This window comes from Rhinichthys klamathensis, unplaced genomic scaffold (assembly GCF_029890125.1).
Source record: "Rhinichthys klamathensis goyatoka isolate OS25496 unplaced genomic scaffold, OSU_Roscu_1.1 h1tg000799l_1, whole genome shotgun sequence".
NCBI classification, from domain to species: Eukaryota; Metazoa; Chordata; class Actinopteri; order Cypriniformes; family Leuciscidae; genus Rhinichthys; species Rhinichthys klamathensis.
Window position 1 is genome coordinate 674,729 of NW_026607192.1, and position 18,610 is coordinate 693,338.

Here is an 18,610-nt window from a genome sequence, read left to right on the forward strand (position 1 = left end):
AGATTTTGTTTGGCTGTTGTATCTGAGTTATAACTGCTAGATCAACAAAGTAAAAAAATGATCTAATTATGTCGGTTATATTATGACAATCATCATTTGATCTTTATGTTTATGATTTAGCATAAATATCCAGAATTTTAGATATAATGTAAAGGATTTCTTAAGAGTTGTTTAAAAAAAAAAACTTTCTTTTAGGCACACACAGATGTCAAGATTCAGTCAATGCATCTCAACAGTGGTGACGAGCAGAATATTCAATTAGGAAAAGTAAATTACATAGACAATTCAGATCATAATTTATTCATACCGCAATGCATGATGGGAGCCATTAATGAGTTGTGATTGGTGGCAGCCACTGCAACATGCATTATTATTGTCACCATTCTTGAGATTCACAGGCTGATTATTGATGTCTGTGTTTCTAAATAAATTCATATGGAAGTGTATTGATCAGAACAATGATTATTAAATATTTTTGATTATAAGAAAAATAGTGATAATAATATATTGTAGAATCACAAAGCTGTTGCTAATGATTTAAACCAAACTACCTCAATAGGTTTCATTTTTCAGATCACAGCATGATTATGCCAAAACATAAACAACACTATCAGTTCACACTTTTATTTGTTCATTTGACTGTTATAAATCAATAACAGCAGACAAACAAATTTAAAGAAGAAAGTATAAGGGTCAAGAGTCCAACTAAAGCAAACACTGATCGCCATAACGGTGGCTTACAATTTGTGATTTTCTCCTTCAGTGATTCTGCTTGTTAACATCAGGTGTCTTCAATAATGCTCAATCATCACTAAATTAATCACTTAATTATCTCATTAACTTTAACACTCTTGCGTGTTAATTTAACACTCATATCTGCATCATATCTTCCATCTGAAAGCAGCTGAAGGTGATTTACTACTAATCAAAGAACCGGCTTTACTGAAGAGATGCGCATAACATATCGTGCGATATATCGCCCAGCCCTAAAGTGAAGCTGGTAATGCTGTTTGTAGAGATGTTTATTCCTCCTATGAGATCTTTAGAGATTTAATGTCTTCTTTTCTCTCCAGTTGATTTCATCTAAGGCTGTGTCTGAATTAAGAAAGTTGTAGTTTGTGTTTTTATTTCTCTTTCTTTCATTGCTTGTTCACAGCAGGTGTTTCAATGATTGAAAGAATGATTCAGGAACATCACGCTAACCTTTAAATAACATTCTATTAACATTAAGGAAACTGGACATTTTATGTTCCTAGAATGTTGACTTGTTAATCAAAATTAAGTTGAAAGAACGTTTGAGGAATATCATACCTTTTAAAACAAGTTCCTCTAACGTCAAGAAAACTGGAAATTTTTTACGTTCCCAGAACCCACACTGAATATTTGGAGAATGTTCTTATAACAAAAATCTGTTAGCTGGGAAAGGCCCAGTGGAAGTTGTATTTCCTTGTGCAGCAGAGCAAGTTCAACCTGCCACAGGAACAACAAACCACAGCAAAATCCGAACTCCTGTGGCAGGTTGAACTTGCTCTGCTGCACAAGGAAATACAACGTCCGCTGGGCCTGTTTGAAAATGGCTTTGGGGAAACTGTAAAGTGATATAAGACAAGAACAGGAATGTGCAAAGGGGATAGAACCACTGAGTCACTAATTTTGCCGTCTTCAGCTGATGCGAAGAGAATGTAATTTTATTTGCATGGTTCGTTATGCATACATAAAAAGCTATTTTTACGCTGTTGTTATTATTCATTTTACAGTTTTTCTGAATTGCTAAAACACATTTCCATAAACCATCACTCACTTTCTCAAAACCTTAAGCACAAAACCAAATTTTCAAACCACATTCACAGAACCTCTGACTCTTCCGGCAAAATCAAACAATTGCCTAAAAACCATTTTATCTGTGCTCAAAATCAAGCAATGCGTTCAGATCATACACTAGTGAGTCAATATTATAAACACTACATATCATTCGTTAGACACTACATCAAAAAATGGAGAACACAGAATCCAAAGCATGCAGTTAGTGAAAAAAAAGTATATTGTAACAAAGTAAACAAATGTTGCAATTACGTAAAAAAGTATAGTATGACAACTTACAGTAGTAAGGTGAATAAATTGTATTCTGTATGTACTGCAAGTATTGTATTGTACTGAATATTGTATAGTAGGCCTATCGAATGTCTGAATATTCAGCACTTGCTGTGAAAATACAGTAGCCCAACTGCAAAAGCCAAAAAGTTTACAGTAAAAAACTCTAAATGAAAAGCATGTTACAGTACACTCAGAAGAGCTGTGCAACTTCAAAATCAAGGTCAGCGAGAAAGATTTTACATGTATTCTGCTTTTGCATCATGTCTTCATGTTGGGCCAGAGGACTTTGTCCACATCACAGACAATGTCATGTCTGTGTGATAGATTTTTAAACTGTATATTAAAAGAACATCCTTGGAATGTAGGAACTTTTGTGGCCTGTCCCATATTATTGTTCCTGAATTTTCTCTTAAACGTACGTAAAGGTTATGCATGTGTTAGAATTAAGGTTATTATAGTTTTGCATTTTTCATTATTTTTTATTTTTTATTTCGTTTTGACTTTTTGTTTTCAAATTCAAAAGTTTTTAAAGGGGGTTTGCTTGTTTAGTTTATTTTTTATTTTATTTTAAATGCTTGGTTTTAGTTTAGTTTTTATTAGTTTTAGTGTTTTAGTCTTTTTTTGTTATCTGAGGTTATTTGTCAGGGGCAATATTCAAAAAGGTCAGAAAAAAGTATATTGTGTAATAATAACTCAACCAAAACATCATACAATTTTAGAAATATGTATTCAACAATAACACCAGTACATAAAATGTACACTGTAAAAAATTTACTGTAAAATTTACAGCAACTTACTGGCAATTTTGGTTGCCAGTAAGCCTGTAAATTTTACAAGATTACCGTAAATCATAAACTACAATTAACTGTAAAAAATACAGCACACCTGTAAAAGCAGAAAAACAAGAGCAGCTGTGAATTTACAGTTCTTTATTGTTGTTACGTGTGTGTGTGTGTGTGTGTGTGTGTCTGCCCAGGTGTACTGCTGTTTGTCTGTCTTCTGCAGGTCCTGTGGGCACACCTGTCTCCAATTGGCAATCAGCTAGTGTGCACACCTGTTGGCAATCAGCAGGAGAGCGGGAGCTGTTACAAAGGGAAGAGAACAGGCAGACTGATACAGGAGTGTGTGGAGAACAGACGTCTCTATACAGACAGCGTACCAGAGCTGGGTGATACTGCAGTGGCGTTAGTGGGGTCCGTGCAGTAGTGTGTAACAAGTCTGACCCTCGTGCTGGGGTTTACTCTCTCGGTGGAGAGAGGGTGGTAAATACTAGTGTTTGTAGTTGTTTTTTGTTGTACCTTTTTGATACTTACCTTTTTGTATCTGTTGTACCTTTTGGTTATTTAATGTTGTAAATAAACGCCATACTTGTTGATAAATCGGTATCCTTTGTTCCTTCAACCCGAAATGGTTTTATTATTGTCGCCAACCTCCTCCCTCCCTGGACGTTCCACTGGAGGTTCGTAACAATTTGGGGGCTCGTCCGGGATCTGTTTTCCCAAACATTTCGGGTTGTATGGGAGAAAGTGGTAAGCAATTATCATTTCTATTGGTGTTAAAATTGTTTCGTGTGGGTTTTCGCTGTCTAGTCTTTCCAGAGAAAATCTTTCCCCAGCTAGTTAGAAGTGTCTAGCTAGGCTGTTCTGCAGTCTTTCCATCGGGCACTTGGTTGTTATTTTTCCTTTATTATTTTCGGGGCGAATCCTGGGTGGGGACGAGATCCCTGTCGGGGGTAGGCTTTCGGGGCCTCGGCCGCCGAAGTTCGCCTTTAAAGTCGCCTCGAGCCCGGCAAGCCCCAGAAGACAGCTTAGGCTAAGTTTTGGGTAGGCAGGTCCTGGGGAAGTGGTTATTCTTTGGAGGGAGCTGGTATGTGATTGTTCTATTGTGTAACCTACGCGTTTTTGTTGTTGCGTGCCTGCGTACAGTTGTTTGTTGTATTGTTAGTTTGTGTTGGCCAGGTAGCTAATGTGGTGAGGATGGCTGTGTTTAGTTTAGAGGAGTTTGTAGCAAACCCTACGCTAGAGCAGCTTGATGGATGTAAGAAAACTGACCTGTTTGCTATCGCTAAACATTATGTTTTTCCTGTGTCTAGTTCCTTGGTTAAAGTAGAGTTACGGGCAGCTGTGACTGATGGGTTAGTGCAGAGCGGTGTTTTGAGTTCATTAGATTTGCCCGCCGCGGCAGCAGTTACACCCGCCGGTGTGAAGCAGGGCGTGGATAAGCAGTGTACGATGCCGAGGTATGATCCGTTGTCCGTGGAATCCTCTCCTATTTCTGGAGGAGACGCGCGGCTGAAGGTTCGTTTAGCTCGACTCCAGTTGGAGAAGGAGGAGCGAGAACGCGAGCACCAGTTCAGGAGGGAGTTAGAGCTTAAAAAGTTAGAAGTTGAATCGACCAGGTTGTTGGAGCTAAAGAAGTTGGAGGCAGAAACAGCCATAAGAATGCGTGAGTTGGAGTTGCAGTCAGCGCAGTTCCCAGCCGCTGTTGCCGGCACAGTGTCATCAGGATCTAACGCTACTAGTAACTTTGATGTAAGTAAACATATTTCTCTGGTCCCTGTTTTCCGTGAAACCGATATTGAGAGCTATTTCACTGCATTTGAGCGCATTGCTGTTGCCCTGAGTTGGCCAAAGGACGTGTGGGTCATTCTGTTACAGTGTAAACTATCAGGGAAAGCTCAGGAGGCTTGCTCATCGTTGTCTGTGCAAGACAGCCTCTCTTATGAAAAAGTTAAGAGTGCCATTCTGCAGGTGTATGAATTAGTGCCAGAGGCATACAGGCAACGTTTTAGGGCTCTCAGAAAAGGGTTAGGTCAGACTTACATTAATTTTGCCAGAGAACAAGGGGTTTTGTTTGATAGGTGGTGTGCTGCATGTAAAGCCGATGATTTCTCCTCAGTACGCGAGTTGATGCTGTTGGAAGCATTTAAGAACTGTGTGTCTGAAAAGATTGTTGTTTATCTCAACGAACAGAAGGTAACCACGCTGCAGCAGGCTGCCACGCTAGCTGATGAGTTCGCTTTGACACACAAGAACACGTCTGTCAGACATTACTCATCCTTTTATGATGATCCTGTAAAGAAGCCTAGTAACACTCAGAACATTCGTGTTAGCTCAGGGGCACAAGGGGAAAAGCGTTGTTTTTACTGTCACAAACCTGACCATCGTATCGCAGATTGTGCTCTGTATAAACGAAAGCCTCAGCCTCCAGTGGCTAAACCACCAAAAGGAGTCGGGTTGATTAAGACTGTATCTCCCTGTGGTAGTCAGCTGGATTTGAAGGAACCTGATGAATGCTTCAGGCCATTTATTTCCAAGGGACTGGTATCCCTCACAGGTAAACCTGAGGATCAGCGTCCGGTCACAGTGCTGAGAGACACAGGTGGCTCACGCTCATTCATCCTGGCTAGCGTACTACCATTGACCCCTCAATCTGCCTGTGATGTGAGCACGGTAGTTCGAGGTATCGGGATGAGCTTTGTGCCTGCTCCTTTACATTCCATTCATGTGCAGTCCAAACTAGCATCTGGTTTTTTTCCCGTGGCTGTTCGGTCTCGTTTTCCTGTTGATGGTGTAGATTTTATCATGGGAAATGACATTGCTGGCGGAAAAGTGTATCCGGACCCCGAGGTGGTGGATACTCCTATCTCTGAAACTGAACCTGACGAGTTGGTTCAGAAGCACCCTGAAGTTTTTTCGGTCAGTGTATTGACTAGGGCGCAGGCTCGTAAGCAGGCCCAAGGGGTGGATCTCTCGGACTCGCTATTCTCCTCTATATTTAGGGGGGACCAGTTGTCCTCTAGTGGTGAGGCAGAGAATGGTCTCGGGAAGGGTCCTGTAAGTGTTGCCTCCTCTGTCAATGTTCCTAAAAAAACCTTGCCGTTAACCCGTGAAGCCCTTATCGATGCTCAAAAGAGTGATCTCACCCTGGCTAGATGTTTTGCTGCAGCTGAGTGTGATGCTAGTGGGTGCTCAAGTCAGCAGTGTTTTTTTATTGAGGATGGGGTGTTGATGCGTAAATGGGTCCCTCGGGATGGGACGGCAGATGATCTGACTGGGGGCTGTGACACTGTTTATCAGGTTGTAGTTCCGGTGGGATGGCGCCAGCATGTGCTAGGGTTAGCGCATGAACATTTGTGGTCGGGTCATCTAGGCGTCACTAAAACTTACAACCGTGTGCTCGAGCATTTCTTCTGGCCAGGCATTAAGGCAGATGTAACGCGCTATTGCAAAACTTGCAGTACATGCCAAATAGTTGGTAAACCAAATCAGGTCGTGCCTCCTGCCCCGCTGCATCCAATTCCCGCTCTTGGTGAACCATTCGAGCATGTTATTGTGGATTGTGTTGGTCCCTTGCCTAGGACTAAGTCAGGGAATCAGTTTTTGTTGACTGTGATGTGCGTGTCCACTCGTTTTCCTGAGGCTGTGCCATTAAGGAACATCACCGCTCCCACGATCACGAAAGCTCTAACTAAATTCTTTACTACTTTTGGGTTGCCAAAAGTAGAACAAACCGATCAAGGTACCAATTTCCTGTCCAAGACCTTCCGTCAGACGTTGCAAGCGCTGGGAATTTCACATTCCGTGTCTAGTGCTTATCACCCTGAATCACAAGATGCACTTGAGCGTTGGCACCAGACGCTTAAGTCCACGTTAAAGAAATTTTGCTATGAGACAGAAAGAGACTGGGATGAAGGTGTGCCGTACGTGCTTTTTGCTGTTCGCAATGCTAAGCATGAGTCTTTGGGGTTCAGTCCGACTGAACTTGTGTTTGGACATAGCGTACGAGGACCACTTAAGGTGTTTAAGGAACAGTTGGTGTCTAGCTCCTTGCCGAAGGTTAATGTATTGGATTTTGTATCCCAAAACAGGGAGCGGTTGCACCGTGCCACCTCCCTGGCAAAGAGGGCTCTAGCTCGGTCACAAGAAGGCATGAAGCAGCGGTTCGACAGAAAAACAGTTGAACGGCAATTTAAACCAGGTGAACAAGTATTGGTTTTACTGCCTGTGCTCGGCGCTGCCCTTACTGCTCGTTTTTCAGGACCCTATGTGGTGGAAAACAAAGTGTCGGAAACTGATTACATCATTCATACACCTGACCGTAAAAGAAAGAAACGCCTGTGTCACGTTAATATGTTGAAGCCCTATCATTCCAGAGAAGCGGCTCAGGTGAAGCAGGAAGTAACTCCGGAGACTGCTGCTCCAGGCAACACCATTGCTTCCTTGGTTTGTGACGGGGCGGAACCTGACGATAGTTTAGCAGGACTCGGTGAAGGTCACCAGGGTGGTAGGTTGCCCAATTCGGAGCTCTTGTCCGACCTAGAGGCACATTTATTCTACCTCTCCCCAGCTCAACGTGATGATGTGATGTTGTTAATAACTTCTCATCTCTCTCTGTTTAGCGATGTGCCGTCCCAGACCACTGTACTGCATCATGATATCAACATTGGGACAGCTGCCCCAATAAAGCAGCATGCCTATCGTTGTCCGCTGGCTAAGAGAGTTATTATGAAAGATGAAGTTGATTACTTAATACGCAATGGGTTAGCCAGGCCCAGCTGTAGCCCATGGAGTTCCCCATGTTTACTTACCCCTAAGTCTGACGGTACGCTACGTTTCTGTACAGACTTTCGTAAGGTAAACGCAGTAACAGTCCCAGACTCGTTCCCTTTGCCCAGGATGGAGGACTGCATTGATAGTATTGGTCCCGCGGAATACATCACTAAGTTAGACCTGCTGAAGGGGTACTGGCAGGTGCCATTAACCCCTCGGGCATCTGATATCTCTGCATTTGTTACCCCTGACCACTTCATGCAGTATACGGTTATGGCCTTTGGACTGAGAAATGCGCCTGCAACATTTCAGCGCATGATGAATATAGTATTAGGGACTGTCCCAAATTGTAATGTCTACCTAGATGACGTGGTAGTGTACACAGACGATTGGACTAGTCACATGTCAATTTTGGCCGAGGTGTTCCAGAGGTTAGCGGCAGCGTCACTGACACTGAACTTAGCGAAGTGCGAGTTTGGAAAGGCCACCGTGACGTACTTGGGTAAGCAGGTGGGCTATGGCCAGGTCTGCCCTGTTGACGCCAAGGTTACTGCTGTACTAGCCTACCCAGCCCCTACAACTAGACGTGAGCTCCGTCGTTTCCTTGGTATGGCTGGGTATTACAGGTGTTTTTGCAAAAACTTCTCAGTAGTTGTCGCCCCTCTGACTAGTTTGTGTAGTCCCACTGTCCCGTTTCTGTGGACGGACGAATGTCAACATGCTTTTGAAGCAGTGAAATCTGTTCTCTGTTGTGCCCCTGTCCTGGCTGCGCCAAACCTTTCTCTTCCCTTTAAGCTCGAGGTGGACGCGAGTGCCACCGGCGCTGGTGCTGTGCTGTTGCAGGATGGAGAAGGAGATGTCTGTCATCCGGTTAGCTACTTCTCTGTCAAGTTTAAGAAACACCAGCTCAATTACTCCACTATAGAGAAAGAAACCCTCGCAATGCTGCTTGCTTTGCAGCATTTTGAAGTCTACGTTGGTTATAACCCCTCTCCAGTTGTTGTATTTACAGATCATAACCCTTTGGTTTTCTTGTCCCAAATGTATAACCACAACCAACGCCTGATGAGGTGGGCTCTGTTGGTGCAGGGTTACAACTTGGAGATCCGTCATAAGAAAGGAGCTGACAACGTGATAGCCGACGCATTGTCTCGCGGGTGAGAAGTTTCCTTATTCATCCGCTGGGGGGATGGGAGATGTCTGAGATTAGGTGGGAGTGTTTTTTGTTTTGTTCTGTCTCAAGTGGTAGTGAACTGTGACCTTATCCTTAGTCAAACCCCTAGTTTGATTTTATGGGGGGGGAGTGTTACGTGTGTGCGTGTGTGTGTGTGTGTGTGTGTGTGTGTGTCTGCCCAGGTGTACTGCTGTTTGTCTGTCTTCTGCAGGTCCTGTGGGCACACCTGTCTCCAATTGGCAATCAGCTAGTGTGCACACCTGTTGGCAATCAGCAGGAGAGCGGGAGCTGTTACAAAGGGAAGAGAACAGGCAGACTGATACAGGAGTGTGTGGAGAACAGACGTCTCTATACAGACAGCGTACCGGAGCTGGGTGATACTGCAGTGGTGTTAGTGGGGTCCGTGCAGTAGTGTGTAACAAGTCTGACCCTCGTGCTGGGGTTTACTCTCTCGGTGGAGAGAGGGTGGTAAATACTAGTGTTTGTAGTTGTTTTTTGTTGTACCTTTTTGATACTTACCTTTTTGTATCTGTTGTACCTTTTGGTTATTTAATGTTGTAAATAAACGCCATACTTGTTGATAAATCGGTATCCTTTGTTCCTTCAACCCGAAATGGTTTTATTATTGTCGCCAACCTCCTCCCTCCCTGGACGTTCCACTGGAGGTTCGTAACAATTGTATTATTTACAGTATGATTATTTGATAATTTGAGGAAACCGGTTATCTTAAATTGGTCAATTGACATTTCATATTTATACTGTGATTTTATTTCATTTGAGTCCACTAAAAATAATATTAATTTAAATGAGTTAACAAACCATCTATTTAACTCAATCCTCTTGCAGATAATTGTTAGTTAACAACAGCATACACCTGAATTGACGAACTTAACAAAAATATCATCAATACATCAGCAACTACAGTCACTGCCTTTAAATAAAGCAACACACAGCATAACATCAGTGTTTCTCTTCTCCTCCTGAGCTGAAGCACAGGCTCTACTCTTCAACACAATGGTGACACACAAGACGCAACAGAAACACTTTAAATCCCAACAGAATATTAAACACTAACAGATCTCCACTATATCATTATGTGCAAAAACACATAAAATCACACTTCATTTCAGCATTTACTCTCCTGAGCAGTCATTCATATAAACATATATTCACATTTCACATTTATTGTCACATAATTACATGCACAGAAAATAACTTATTTTTGACTTATTTGACGTTAATGACGTAAGGGTCAAGAGCCCAACTAAAGCAAACACTGATCTCCATAATGGTAACATACCAATTACGATTTTCTCCTTCAGTGATTCTGCTTGTCAACATCAGGTTTCTTCGATAATGCTCAATTATCACTCAATTAATCACTTAATGATCTCATTAACTTTAGCACTGCTTCAGTGTTCTTTTAACACTCTCTGAGTGTGGACTCATATAAACACTTAGCAGTGTTAATTTAACACTGGTGATTTTGCTGTGTATGTTTAAACTTTCTGATTGTTGTTAGGGTGGTTGGAAAATCAGAGGGCCCCTGATTTCTCAAAATACCAATAATAACAGAAACATAAAAAAACCCGGATAGATCTGAGGTGTGAGCGCTTCAGTCAATTACACAATTTACAATTTAACCCTGTCATTGACTGTGACTTAGCCAGCAAACACGCACGCACACACGCATGCACGCGCGCGCACACACACATACACACACACCGTTCCAAGGAATGAACAATTTTTACACTCAACAGGGGAATGGCAACATAGGCCTATTAGTGTTCATTTCATCTGGGCAAACCCGTGTGGGGCCTACATGGAAACCGTGGACAAAACAGGCTGGGTCCCAGTTAGATAGCCCAGGTCAAACCCATGTGGGCCCCACATGGCTGTGCTGGCTGGGCGTAGACATCTGACAGAAATAAAGTCAGCCTGGTTAGACATATTGTAAGTGAAGCTGGTAATGCTGTTTGTAGATTTGTTTATTCCTCCTATGAGATCTTTAGAGATTTAATGTCTTCTTTTCTCTTCAGTTGATTTCATCTAAGGCTGTGTCTGAATTAAGAAAGTTGTAGTTTGTGTTTTTATTTCTCTTTCTTTCAGTGCTTGTTCACAGCAGGTGTTTTAATGATTGAAAGAATGATTCAGGAACATCACGCTAACCTTTAAATAACATTCTATTAACATTAAGGAAACTGGACATTTTATGTTCCTAGAATGTTGAATTGTTAATCAAAATTAAGTTGAAAGAATATCATACCTTTTAAAACAAGTTCCTCCAACGTCAAGAAAACTGGACATTTTTTACGTTCCCAGAACCCACACTGAATATTTGGAGAATGTTCTTATAACAAAAAATCTGTTAGCTGGGAAAGGCCCAGTGGAAGTTGTATTTCCTTGTGCGGCAGAGCAAGTTCAACCTGCCACAGGAGTTCACAGCAAACCACAGCAAAATCCGAACTCCTGTGGCAGGTTGAACTTGCTCTGCTGCACAAGGAAATACAACGTCCTCTGGGCCTGTTTGAAAATGGCTTTGGGGAAACTGTAAAGTGATATAAGACAAGAACAGGAATGTGCAAAGGGGATAGAACCACTGAGGCACTAATTTTGCCGTCTTCAGCTGATGCGAAGAGAATGTAATTTTATTTGCATGGTTCATTATGCATACATAAAAAGCTATTTTTATGCTGTTGTTATTATTCATTTTACAGTTTTTCTGAATTGCTAAAACACATTTCCATAAACCATCACTCACTTTCTCAAAACCTTAAGCACAAAACCGAATTTTCAAAGCACATTCTCAGAACCTCTGACTCTTCCAGCAAAATCAAACAATTGCCTCAAAACCATTTTATCTGTGCTCAAAATCAAGCAATGCTTTCAGATCATACACTAGTGAGTCAATATTATAAACACTACATATCATTCGTTAGACACTACATCAACAAATGGAGAACACAGAATCCAAAGCATGAACTTAGATCGTTTTGTCTTCACCTAAAACAAAACACAGACCAACAAACAAAGAAATGTGAACAGTGTCATCTCAACAATATGACTAAATCTAGTGGAGTAATAAAAACTCATTTGCAAAACCATATTTACAAACGTGTAACAAACGTACAAATTGCTCATCATTTGAGTTTTCTATATTCTGTATGCATCATAAACGATGTTTGTACGGCGTAACTTAACTTCTTAGTGATTTGGGGTCTTGAATTTACATGGTGATTTCTGCACACGTCATTTTTTTATTTTATCTGCTGGTTTTACCAGAGAACTTTGTTTACCAGCCTCAAACTTTAATGAATGTGCATCTCTGCAATAGTCAGATGATGAGATGTGATGTCGTAACAGATAAAGTGTAAAACATAACTCACTTTTCGTGTTAATGCTTTGTGTAATCCGAAAACATAGCTGTAAAGTTGCACTAAAAGAAATATCGGTAACACTTTAGAATACGGTTCCTTCGTTAATGAATAACTACACAGGAACAAATGAGTAACACAATATTAACAATCTACACTGTAAAAAAATTACTGTAAAATTTACAGCAACTTACTGGCAATTTTATGGGAATTACTAATTCTTTTAAGCTTTTGAGGTTTTTGGTGAAGTTTTAGATAGTAATTCCCATAGAAGTATGTAGTAACACTTGAGTAAATACTAGTTAGTTACCATGATCTTCACTTTAGAATACGGATCCAAATAATTAGTCATTCCTTTAGAAGTATGTAGTAACACTTGAGTCATTACTAGTTAGTTACTATGATTCTTACATGAAAAGCCAATCCTAAAGTGTAGAATCTTCTAATCCTTCACAAGATATTTGCACACACGTACACTGTAAACATGACTACGACTGAATATGTTAAATCTAATCAATAAAATTGAGGCAACAGATGACAATCAATATTATTAATTAAATTTAACAAATTAGAATTGAGTAATAATTAACCAAATGAATTACTTAAAAGTTAACCATTTAAAATGAGTAAAATTTACACATTTTTCTAAACAAAAATATCGGAATAACAGACTGACGTCAAAGATGAATTAAGAAATCTTTTTTTTTATTGCCATCATTGAAGACACCTGATGTTAACAAGCAGAATCACTGAAGGAGAAAACCGCAAATTTTAATTCACCATTATGGAGATCAGTGTGTGTTTTAGTTGGGCTCTTGGCCCTTAACTCATTAACTTTAGATGTTGTTTGGCTGCTGTACGTGAATTATAACAGCCAGATGAACAAATAGAAAAGGTGATCTGATGGTGTTGGTTATGTTTTTACATAATCATTATTTCACAATCATATAGGGCTGCAACTAACGATTATTTTGATAATCGACTAATCTGACGATTATTTTTTCGATTAATCGATTAATCGGATAAAAACATTCAATTTGATTTTTTGTTTATTATGACTAAATAAAACCCGGTTACACTTTATTTTAAGGTGTCCTTGTTAGAGTGTAATTATATATTTAAGTACAGAGTAATATTAAGTAACTACATGTACTTATAGGAATTGGGTAGGATTAGGTTGAGGGTTAGTTGCATGTAATTTATGCATAATTTACTGTTATTACTACAGTAAGTACATGTAACATATGTAACAAGGACACCGTAAAATAAAGTGTTACCTAAAACCCTAAATTAGGATATTTATGTGTAAAAGTGTACTTTAAAAAGTGCAAAAGCCACACATTGAGTTTTACAAATATCAATATTTGCATTGTTTTTAATGATAATTGCTGATGGCAAGTTGACAACCATGATTAATGTAAAAAAACAAAAAACATTTATATCCAACATATTGTTTTAACACAATTTTTGTTAAAACAAATTTACAGACATGTTGTTCAGATGTGAAGATATAAACTAAAAACATCTAAAATATATAATTCATTTAATTTTTATTTAAACTTAATTGAATTATAAGGATAATTTGTAAAAAAAATATATATATATATATATATATAGAAAGACTGAAAACAGGCGTGTGAACATAGAGCCGCAGTAGATCGCGTTTGAATAACAATTAAAACTTAATAGTAGACAAATGCTATATAAAGAGAACGGAATGGAAGTACGCAGCAAGCTAACAGGCTTGATTAAAAAGACAGGAAAAATGATGCATTAGTGCACAAACATTCGCTGAAAACCACTCAGTACAGTGACTAAAAAACAATATTTTACTGTTCCTGTTATTAACTTCCTTTATATTTAGTGCTTCGCTTTGTAAAGACCGTTTTAATTTAATATTTCTGCGGTAGCACTATTTTAATCCATCACTTATGTTGCGAGCGAACTGATTGCGCAACGCAACCTGATGCTCGAGACGCAAAATACAGACATCCCAAGTCTCCCGGAAGTTCTGGAAGTCATCCGCATAATGATAGCGGCTCTCTGATGCTCGCAAATTAGTTCAAACTCTCGGGATTTGAGCGCGCAAGCAAGAGCGCACATGCGAGACAGAAGAGACTGTGCTCCAAACCGTGTAGCGCGAGCGCGCGGCAGAGCAACGGAGGGAGAGAGACCTTGCGTGTGTGCCTCATGAAGCGCGTGTAAGACAGAGAGCATCCTGATTGGCCTGTTTCAACCAATCACCAGTAAACGCTCCCCGTGACGTAAGCAGACCAACTAATCGATAATGACATTCGTTGACAACGATTTTCATAATCGATTATTATCGATTTTATCGATTAGTTGTTGCAGCCCTACATTTGACCTGAATCACTGAACTCATATAGAGCCCAGTTTCTGAGTAAGGTTTACTTTATTAATTATAGCAGCGCTGGCCTTGTACAGTATCATATTTTTAGCATTTTCAATGAAACCAAATGATCAAAACAATAAAAAGAAAACTTCAGAAATCATTTTATGTAGGCACACACAGACATCAAGAATTAGCGTATGAATCTCAGCAATGGTGACAAACAGATCACCTCTGATCATAAGCTCATTATTTATTCATGCAGCAATGGAGCCATGAATGAGTTTTGATTGGTGGCACCCAGAATGCACTGCAACATGCGTTGTTATTATCACCATTGTTGAGATTCACAGGCTGATTCTAGATCGCTGTGTGTCTAAAAATTAAATCAAAACAAAAACAAATATAGTTTTTTGTATTTGAGACACGTTTAAAAATAATTCTATGGATTACCTTGTGAAATCTAAAAATATTATACTGTACAAGGACAGTGCTGCTATAATTAATAAAGTAGACTTAAACTGGGCTCTATATAAGTTCAGTGATTCAGGTCAAATGATTGTGAAATAATGATTATGTTAAAACATAACCAACACCATCAGATCACCTTTTCTATTTGTTCATCTGGCTGTTATAATTCACGTACAGCAGCCAAACAACATCTAAAGTTAATGATTTAAGGGCCAAGAGCCCAACTAAAACACACACGGATCTCCATAATGGTGACTTAAAATTTACGGTTTTCTCCTTCAGTGATTTTGCTTGTTAACATCAGGTGTCTTCAATGATGGCAATAAAAAAAAAGATTTCTTAATTCATCTTTGACGTCAGTCTGTTATTCCGATATTTTTGTTTAGAAAAATGTGTAAATTTTACTCATTTTAAATGGTTAACTTTTAAGTAATTCATTTGGTTAATTATTACTAAATTCTAATTTGTTAAATTTAATTAATAATATTGATTGTCATCTGTTGCCTCAATTTTATTGATTAGATTTAACATATTCAGTCGTAGTCATTTTTACAGTGTAAGGTCCCGACAACTGCATTTAAAAAGCCATTTCTTTAAAATTATTCAGTTGATAAATACACTCAAAAAAATGATATGTTGGCTTTACTTAACTTTTTTATGTAAACAGGTTCCACCGGTTCCACATAACTATGTTTCGTTAAACAAACATAATATGTTCATGTAACTTCACCATCATGGAATTTGGTCATTTTAAGCGACCCAATTAAACTCTGAGCTAATGAGTTAATTAAGTGAATAACTGAGTGATGATTGAGCATTATTGAAGACACCTGATGTTAACAAGCAGAATCTCTGAAGGAGAAAACCGGAATGTTTAAGTCACCATTATGGAGATAAGTATTTGTTTTAGTTGGGCTCTTGACCATTAACTTATTAACTTTAGATTTTGTTTGGTTGCTGTACATAAGTTATAACAGCCGGATGAACAATAAACAAAGGTCATCTGATGGTGTTGGTTGTGTTTTAACAATCATTATTTCACAATCATTTGACCTGAGAATTTCTGAGTTAAGTTAACGTTTCGAATAATAGCAGCATTGTCATTGTAGAGCATACTAATTTTAGACTTTTCAATGAAATTCAAATGATCAAATCAATAAATAAAAAACTTCCTAAAAAATATTTTGAGTACGCACACACAGACATCAAGAATCAGCCTGTGAATCTCAACAATGGTGACAATTATAAAGCATGTTGCAGTGCATTCTGGGTGCCACCAATCAAAACTCATTCATGGCTCCCATCATGCATTGCTGCACGAATAAATAATGAGCTTATGATCTGTTTGTCACCATTGCTGATTCTTGATGTCTGTGTGTGCCTCCTCAACATATTTTTTAAGAAGTTTATTTTTTATTTCTTGATTTGATTATTTGAATTTCGTTGAAAAGCCTAAAAATAGTATGCTCTACAATGACAGTAAGGTAAACTTAACTCAGAAATTGGGTTCAATATAAGTTCAGTAATTGATGTCAAATGATGAAAATAATGAAATAATGATTATGTTAAATCACAACCAACACCATCAGATCTCCTTAGTTCATTGTTCACCTGGCTGTCATAACTCATATACAGCAACCAAACAAAATCTAAAGTTAATAAGTTAATGGTCAAGAGTAGGGCTGGGCGATATATCGCACGATATTGTTATGCGCGTCTCTTCAGTAAAGCCGGTTCTTTGATTAGTAGTAAATCACCTTCACCTGCTTTCAGATGGAAGATATGATGCAGATATGAGTGTTAAATTAACACTCAAGAGTGTTAAAGTTAATGAGATAATTAAGTGATTAATTTAGTGATGAATGAGCATTATTGAAGACACCTGATGATAACAAGCCGAATCACTGAAGGAGAAAATCTAAAATTGTAAGCCACCGTTATGGCGATCAGTGTTTGCTTTAGTTGGGCTCTTGATCCTTATATTTTAAGTTTAAATTTTGTTTGTCTGCTGTTATTGATTTATTACAGTCAAATGAACAAAGACAAGTGTGATCTGATAGTGTTGGTTATGTTTTGACATAATCATGCTGTGATCTGAAAAATGAAACTCATTCAGATGATCTTGTTTAATATGATGGCATCAGTTTAGTGGTCCTACAGCATAATTGTATGGTTCTTATAATCCAAACCATTTTATAAAAATTGTTCTTATCAAATCACTTTCAAATGCATCTATTTAGAAACATAGACATCAATAATCAGCCTGTGAATCTCAACCGTGGTGACAATAATAATCCTTGTTGCCACCAATCACAACTCATTAATGGCTCCCATCATGCATTGCGGTATGAATAAATTATGATCTGAATTGTCTATGTAATTTACTTTTCCTAATTTAATATTCTGCTCATCACCATTGTTGAGATGCATTGACTGAATCTTGATATCTGTGTGTGCCTAAAACAAAGATTTTTTTTATTTTATTTTTACAACTTTTAAGCAATCCTTTATATTATATCACAAATTCTGGATATTTATGCAGAATCTCAGTTATGCTGTAACCAACAGCATAAATCACAAACAATTAGCTCAAATGATGAATGTCATAATACAATCAATACCATTAGATCATTGTTTTTCTTTGTTCATCTTGCAGGTATAACTCGGAAACAACAGCCGAACAAAATCTAAAGTTATGAATATAAGGGTCAAGAGTAGCCTGACTTCGTCATACTCATATTCTAGTCAGAATGTGAGTCTGATACTGCTTCATAGGGCTTTGATTATGAGGCGTGTCTTAACCGAACCAGGAAAAAAAAAAAAACTCTGCACTCAATTGGATAGACCTACAACCAATGAGAGCAACGCAGTAAGTCAACTACTTTGCAGAGCACAGTTGGCAACTACAGAACTCAAATGCACGCACGCTGGAAGAAGTAAAATAACGAGTGTTGCTTCTTTTACTTGGCCCTCTATGAGTGCGACCAAAAGAGAAACCACAACGACCACAGGGTTTTCATTGCGTCCCATCTTCTTAGTTACCATCGGAGCCAGCTGATAAATTAAACTTTTGCCGAATCCCATAGGAAGGATGGCAAACACATCTTTCCGATCAACAAATGCCTTGATTGCAGTTCTATGTTCGTCTTTTAAAATGAATGCGCTGTCGATTTCTTCTACAACAGACGCGATAGCAGAATCTCTACATCTCAGTTGTCCAGCTGCAGTCATCTCTGAGGGAAACCAGTTCAACCCAAGCGCTCTTTGATAACGTGAGTCCCTGCAGATCATCTGTCCATCATCGTATAAAGCCCGCCCTGGCAATTTGATTGGCCCGACGATTTCTGAACCGATCATAATTACTCCTCAATGGAGCAAGTCCAGACCGAACTTCCCGATCAAAAAATGTTGTGGGCGGGGTTCGGGCTGGCACCCAGGCTAGGTCAAGAGCCCAACTAAAGCAAACACTCATCTCCATAATGGTGACCTGAAATTCCGGTTTTCTCCTTCAGTGATTCTGCTTTAGGTGTCTTCAATAATGCTCAATCATCACTCAATTAATCACTTAAATATCTCATTAACTTTAACACTCTTG